The sequence below is a fragment of the Melanaphis sacchari genome, unplaced genomic scaffold (genome assembly GCF_002803265.2).
Source record: "Melanaphis sacchari strain LSU unplaced genomic scaffold, SCAv2.0 Contig121_pilon_pilon, whole genome shotgun sequence".
In the NCBI taxonomy this organism is placed as follows: Eukaryota; Metazoa; Arthropoda; class Insecta; order Hemiptera; family Aphididae; genus Melanaphis; species Melanaphis sacchari.
In genome coordinates, this window is record NW_020270481.1 from 499,697 (window position 1) to 508,522 (window position 8,826).

The following is an 8,826-nucleotide window of genomic DNA, read 5'->3' on the forward strand; positions in this document are numbered from 1 at the left end:
AGTTCTACTATACATGAATAAATAATTATTTTAGTACATTCACTTAAACCGAACAATTATATAACACACACACATAGATATACGTATTAATATTGAAAACGTTTACTAAGTATTATGATTTATAATAAAACCTATAATTTGTTACCTAAAAAATATAAAAAATATAAAAATTCATTGATAAATTATATGATTTAAATACTTAAAAACGCTGATAAAACTATTGAATTAAAAAAAAAAATTGATTTTTAAATTAAAAATTACAATTTATACTTGTACATCCGTATTTTGATTTAAGTGAAATTGCACTGAAACTAGTTTTAATCAAAAAAAAAACAATTTAAAATATTTTTTATAATAGGTGTAGGTAAAATTAAATAAAATTTATTGCCTTTAAGGTAATATTTAAATATTTATACCTAAACATTTTTTGACTTATATTTTTTCATTGAATTGGTAATAAATTGTGAAAATTGCTGTTCAATATCAATAAATAATTTAAAAACTCATGAAAAAATACCTAAAAAAAAAAATTCTAAAAATGAAAAATGTAAAATAAAAATGAATTATTTAGATTCGTGTATTATTGAAATACATTTTAAGGTTACTAAGCATCATTTATAATGTTAAAAAAAACAGAAGTAATCAATATCACAATCTCTAATATTTTATGTCCATCATAACATTTAAGTTTTAATATAATCATTGAACATTCAATATGCATATTGTACATGTTAAATATATTTTATAATATACTTATTGAGTTGTACGTTTTTATGAGTATAACAGAAATAAGACACACGGATAAATTCTAACCTAATCTTATCTAACCTATGCCTCAGTAAATATTATACAAAATAACAAAAATATGCAATGGTCATATAGCTAATATTTATAATTATTTAATTATTCGTTTGATTTAAAAGTCCGTAAAAACTATATAAAAGTAAAATATTACTTCAGTATACATATTTTAAAATGGTGGATTTTCACATTGACAAAAATAATGTATCTTAATAATTATTGTTCTTTAATTTATATGTTCATTTACGTGGCACCTTTTTAATATTACAATAAGTAAATACTAAATAGGTACCTACTAGTTATAATTTACCATACAAATACATATAAGTACTATACTACATGTTTTAAGCTTAAGACTTAATCTATATTTTTTTTCGCTTTACAAGCCTTTGAGGCTCTTAGCAGCTTCAACTAAACCTATTCAGCATTCTCGGTCTATAAATCATCCAATCTTTTAGATATAATATATTAACTACTTTATTAATATTTTATTATTATTAAATGTAATCTACTTACAATTTCAGCTATTTAAAATATAAAATTGATTTCATAATTTTTTATGTCATTACAAACTAATTAATTTGAATATTTTAATATAATATTAAAATATTTGAAAAATGTATCTGTACAACATTTATGAGAAAATTATTTTTATAATTATTTACAAAAAATTGTTTAAACACACAAAAAACATCCTCTTTTGTACTCAATATTCAAAATTATATCTTTAATTTACAAATAAACACATAATTATGTTAGAAACTCGCTTAAAATGTAAAACTGCAATAGGAACACGATTAAAATGCAAATGTCTATAGTAGCCCAAAAGGTTCAATTATGATTATTTGTATCCATTTTATCTAACCATAATGCATAATTTAAACGAAAAAAAAAATGATAATTGCCCATTTTACCAACTAAGAGTGGTCACTATAATTGGAAGGGGACTAAAATGAAACCGCTATAGAAATCTGTATAACAAGCGTAATTTAAAACCCATGATATTACAACATTTCGTGTTTGGATTAAACCATTTTCAAAAATGTAATTAAATTAATGATGTTTATATAATAACAAGCGTATATTATAATGTATACATATATATTATATACATATTTACACATTATACGTGTATTTTTCCCGAATTCTTTTTTTAATACAATTAGTCATATAATCAAATTTACACAATAAACTTTTATATGAAGTATAAAGTTTTGTCATAAAGTCTTGAATAACTTAAAATATAAACATTATATCAACAATCAATGAATGTTTCAAGTCGTTGAGTGCTGAAAAATAATAACAATAGTTATATCCAAATTTAAGAACGACGCGATTGGTCTGTCGCCTTATTTTGTAATTATTGTACGTAAAAGTAACGGAGAAACTATAGATAGAAAGGTTAACTGATAAACTTTATAAATTTCACATTAAAATACCTATACATAGACTATTACTCGTGTAGTCGTGTATGATGGAAGTAAATAAAATAAAATACCAACAATAATTAATTATTTATTATATTATTGATTACCACTAGTAGCCGTTGGAGTGGGTTGTTATAATTTCTAAAAACTGTTCGCATAATTTATTTTCCAATAGTATACATAAAACTATATAACCTACTTTCTTATTCTACTTTGAAGAGTCTTAACTTAACTAAATTATGTGAACTGCAGTTGCTTTACGCTACAAAAAAAAAAAAAATAATAATAATAAAATCATTAACATAAACTATACGTTCACTTAAATTGTCTTAAAACCGAAGACCACGTATTTTATAATAAATGCGTAGAACTTCGATAAGTGCAAAGTAAGTCTGTCTATATATAGTGACAACTCCGATGTCTAAAGATCGTTTTCTACTCGGAAAAAAAATATACGAGTGAATATCATCTCGATTACTTACATTACATGACACACACACACACATATATATATATCATATTTATGTATAAAAAAAAAAATGTGAAAAATATGAAATATAAATAGCAAAAAGTAAAAATCGCCGTCAATACGCAGTGCAGTGGCAGTGTAATATTATAAGATCGTTGAAATCTCAGTGCGGCTGCATTTGGACTTCTCCGCGACGGTGTTAAAGGCTCGCGGTCGAGATAGAGGGGGAAAAAGGGATAAGGAGTAAATGAAGAGCTATTGGGGAAGAAGTTTTCTCGCGGTGGAGAGGACATTTTGTAAATACCTCGAGCGGGGCCGAAATAAAAAAAAGGGGAGCCGTTTAAGAGCGCGCGCGCCGAGATTATACGCGGCAACACAGAGGTAACGGAATATAAAACGGTGTGGCGGCAATATATTATTATTATATTATTATTTTGCGGGTCTGCCGACCGCTGTAACTGCGCTCGAGCAGGGGTTGTGGTAACGTTGGGGCACGGTGGCGGTGGCTATTATTGTACGCATATACCTACACGAAAAGTATTATTTCCTCAACAACATAATATACTTATAAGAAATAATAAAACCGTGCGAATCTAGTGCGAGACCGTGTTTTGTGCATGCATTAAACCAACCGTAAACATTATTATCATTATTATTATTTAAAGCCTGTCCTATTGTTACGTCGGTGGAGTCGGCGAATCGTCTATATTATGCAGTAAGCACGTGCCTATTGTACGACGGCGGCGACGACGACGACAAATAAATCATGCTTAGATTTTTTTACGTTTCCCCTCACACATTTTTCGTAAATCGGTGGTTTTCCGGCGTGAGACGTACAGGTATATAGAAGTCCGAACACTATGCTACGTTGGATACACGTGGCGTTACACATGGATCCGTGTGTCAAATCCCCTCCCCTCCTTGATTTTTCTTTTTGTTTTTTAAGTTGAGGTACACAGAAATTCAAGTGTTGTTTATATATATATATTACTAGCTGAATTATCCGGCTTCGTTCGTATGTAGTTTTCGCTCTCTCTCTAAATAACTGTAATGACGAATAAAATTAAATTGTGAATAACAGATCACTCGTAAGAGTATATTTTGGTACAACCTTGTGAAAAAAATTGGAAAAAGTGTTAAATAGTGTCGTCACAAAACAGCAACATAAAAAATTCCAGTTCGTTTTATATAAATAGGGATAAAAATACAATTCCTTTTCCCCCTCCTCTCAGGTGAAAAAAAAATAAAAAATCGGGTGACGTGACGACATTCAGGAAGGTATTTTGAACAACTCTGTGAAAAAAAAATTGAAAAAACGTTAAATGGAGTCGTCATAAAATGGGAACATAAAAAAGACCTGTATTTTTTATACATATAAGGATTTATAAAATGTAATAAATTTTCCTTCGGTATACATAGCGAGCCAATTATAATTAAAAGATGATAATTCGGACCATGCAGGATTCGAAACGTTACACGGCAAACATTAATACACTCGACACTCCTATTCAGATGTTTCTGCGGCCTTAAACGATGTTTTAATGTAAATGCACCAAAGTAAAATAAAAATAACACTCGAAAGTAATTGACGTACTTACGTCACTTATACAAAACGTTCACGTGTCACGATCATATGATTTTTGGATCAGTATTTATATCCATGGTCACGTTGCGATAAATTTGAAATTTCAGTAAGTGCCTAAATTTATTAGGCTCAAAGGCAAAAACAACGACTGGGTATAAGTTATACAGAGAAATTTTAATTTTCGATTTTCAGTGATTTTATTCCTGCGAACTTTTTCTATAAAAGTTTTCAATAAGTTTTCATCTCGTCGAAAACCGTCGTAATCGATGTACAGTATTAATTAATAATTAATCGTTACAGTTTTTTGGAAACAATATTTTAACTCGCAGATAATTGAATTTTTAAATTGGACCGATTCCAACGAATAACTTGTGATGAAACTGGTGAGGAAGAGTGGGGAGGATCAGTCAGATAGCTATATAGGGTTAGTAAGTATGAAGCTATTAGAAAAACTTTTAAAGGGTGTACAAGTATATATTTCGACTGATTTTCGTCATAATATTTACGTACATAATTACAAAAATAAACCATGATCTCGTTTCACGAAATTTTTTGAAAAACGTTATTCGCTTTCTTTCTTCTCGCCGCCGTCCATTTATTCTCTATTACTTATAGCTGCCATCCGGATTCCAGAGGTAGTTTCCACGCGTAAATTATGTATGGTTTATCGCCGCGTACACTAATTATCATCTAAAAAACAGTTTTTTATTCATGAACGCGCATTTAGATTTGTTCGCGTTTTTATTGAATATCTCCGAGAAACACCGACGCCACTACCACCACACCACTCTCTTGCTCGTGGCGCGATTCAATCCGAAAAAACAAATGAATAAATAAATAAATAAATAACCAGTATACGTTTTACTTATTAAACGGTCGTTGCTGTGTTACCGTAGTAACCATAACGACTTTAGATCTTACAAATTGTCCATTATTATACACCATCAAAATGTCTAAAAAAAAAAAAAAAAAAACAATATATTTAGGTTCTTTGTACAGAGAACCGTTTTAATTAATTTCATTCTATGAAATTACAAAAATAACAACAGACTACGATTTTAAAACACACTGTTAGTTCGGTGTATAATGTATTTATATCATATATTTTTAATATTTTGTCGGCCTATTACTAGTTCATAGCCCGCATAGGATTAGTTTATTGTTCAAATCTTTAATTCTAATATCTAATTTGGATTTTTGTGTACAATATCTTCCGTGGCCGCGGTTTTACCATGTAGATGTTTCAATGACTTTCAAACCTCGCTGTTCAAGTTAATAACGAAAAACTCTACTCGAATTTGTGACCCACACTATCGCTATACATTTTAATATATTTTACAGGACCGTACGACCTTTTGTAGTTTACCTATTTATACATACCATTTTAATACTACGTTTAGCTACATGTCCTTACCGTATTCATTGAAACGGATAATGTAGACCACAACGTACTTTGTTTGACTTTTAAACTGTCGATTGATTCAGTTGTTTACATTTTCAGAAAAAATGCAACAACAAAAATAGATCGTTTGAAAAATACTTAGTATAATAACAATGCATGGTAGTTTTTACATGAAAATATATTACACATCAGTCAAGTCTTAGAACCCAACCTTCAAAATATCGTGAACTTATTTTTACTTGTTACAAAATTTGGCAAGGTACCCTAATCGCTAATATGTATAATTAATAATATATACATAAATATGTTATATGATATATATCACAATGTACTCGTAATTTTTTGAAATTTATATTTTGATATAATATGTTTTGAATATTTTTAATAAACTCATGATACTGTCTTGACCAAAGTCGGCGTTAGGAGTGTGCCTATGCCAGCAGGGCACTTGTTGAAAGAGGGTGCCTCAATGATATAATGTTAAAACTGAAAAAAATATAGGAATACAATTCTAATATTCAAACGTTCTCAAACGCCTCGATATCATTCAGAATTTCATTAACAATTCTTGTTACTGTTGCCAGTGGCAAAAGAAGATTTTTAAAATTAAAACTAATAAAAACGTACTTCGTTCAAACATTAAGAGACGAAAAGCTAACATCTCTAGCAATTCTTTCTATTGAAAATGAAATAGTACAAAGAATGGATTTCATAGAAATTATAAAAACTTTGCAAAATCAAAAGCAAAAAGAGTTTTTACCAAAGTTTAGAATCTTTTTTTTTCATGTTAAAATTCATGAAACTAATTAACTATAACTAATTAATAATTATTATAATATGATATGAAGATTTTTGTTTGTTTTTTTTTTTTAAATACAATCTATACATATTTATATGTATTATAACAAGCATAAGAAGTATTTTTAAATATGATTTGTTAACGTAGGTAAAGAAACCATCAAATTATGGCACTTGAATTTTATTTAATTAAAATAAAACGACTACTATTTATATGAAAAGGGGCGCATATTTGTTTATTCGCCCAGGGTGCCAATGACTCTACTGTTGGCACTGATCTTGACTATGATATGTAATAAGTTTAAAAAGTAGTTACCGCCATTTTAAAATAAATATTTTGTTTTACTTAAGATCTCAAGAGGACTCCTGACCTGCATGTTTTTTCTCCATCTTACACTCATACAACATAAGTAGCAAAACAAAATTCAGCAGAATACATTTTGTACAATTATCTTTTATTTTTGAGCGCGAATTGACCAAATAAGTTTTTGTTTAGAATTATATGTATATAATTAACAATAAAATGCTTAAGCAAACTATAAGCATTTTAAAATCGTAATATTTCACATAATTAAAACAATAATTCACATAATTAATATAAATAAGTATCATTAAAAACTACCTAGGTACTAGAGGATTGATATTTTCAGAAAATAAGAGTATTATTAGACCTAGGATTCAGGAGTACCTTTCAATTTTATCATAAATCAATATACCCTAATAAAAGAGTAATAACACAAAATTGGTTCCAATAAATGAAGATTTGCTGTGTTTTACGTTTATCTGATGAAGTCAACACACTTTTGTGGGTTCGGTATCCTTTTAGTAAAAAAATAAAATTTATTTAGTTAATGAATTATTTAACTTATTTTAAATACTTTACTAAATATTACATTAATATATTAATGGATAAGATAAAGTTTATCTAAGTAAAACTAGAAATTTTAAATGTTCAAATAAAAAATAAAACCTAATCTTTTCTACGAATAATATCGACAGAACTGAACAAAATCATCGAAGCTAATAATTAAAGCCCGAATTTTGATGCCCTAAAAAACGCTCATAAGACTCTTTAACTAAAAAAAAAAATTTTTAATTTTTAAAATTAATAATGACAATTTATATTGGTACATCTGTATTTTTATTTAAATGAAACTACACTAAAACTAGTTATAATTTATAAAAAAAAAAAAAAAAAAAATTTAAAAAATGTATTTTAAGTAATTTTTATTATAAATGTAGGTAAAATTTAATTTAATTTACTGCTTATCAGGTGACATTTATACCTGAACATCTTAATGACTTATATGTTTCCATATGAATTTCACTCAATTAGTGAAAAATGTCATAAAACTCTAATAAATAACCCAAAAACAAAGAAAAATCAAAAAATGCAAAATAAAAATTAACTATATAGATTCCTGTATAGTTGAACCACATTTTAAGCTGATAAAAGTGTCGTCTATAATGTAACAAAAACGATGCGAAAGTCATCAACACCCGGGCCTAATACTCATTAGTCATAATACTCAGTCGTTTTAACTAAAACTGACAATCCACTAAATTAAATTTATCATTTAACAAAATAAAGGCATAAGCTAATAAATGTACATTGCAATATTATAATATAATTATTATTATTATTATTATTAAGTTTATTTGTAAATTACTTTTCCGACAGTAAGCCTTAAATAATATTGTTATGTCATTAAAATCTCATCACATTCATTATATTAGGCACCTACAAAATCTATCAATAAATTTATTTAAATTTATTTTGATTCCAGGTTAGCAGTGGACAAGACAATATTTCAAGTGGCTCTAGACATCACCAATTCACGAAACAGACGTTAAAATCGGAAGCCAACATCCATAATCGATTCGACTGGATTTCTATTACTCTCAATGAAGATAGGTACATTCGTTCTTGAGTGTCACTAAAATCACCGATACAATATTGTTCGAAAAAATAACATAACTGAATCAAATAGCAATTTATTCCGATATGTTTAGTTCGGTTAAAATGGGAAAATGTTTTAATTAAAACATAGCTCGACGAGTAAAAGTTTGTTTCTTGTGGAAATTTGCTATGTATAATAAGTATATATAAAATAAGTACTATGTATTTTTGTTTGGAAATATATTTTACTTTTTTGTTCAATTCCCGTTCGCCGGTTTTCTCTCGTTTTTGTTATTATTATTATTATTATTATTATTATGCTCGTTGTGTTTTGGAAATTGGACCTACGAGAGAAGTTTTTCTCATAATTCTTTTACTCCGTCTTTTATGTCCTCTCCTCCGCTGTCTCCTTCCAGCCTTTTTTTTTTTATTATAATGAAACAA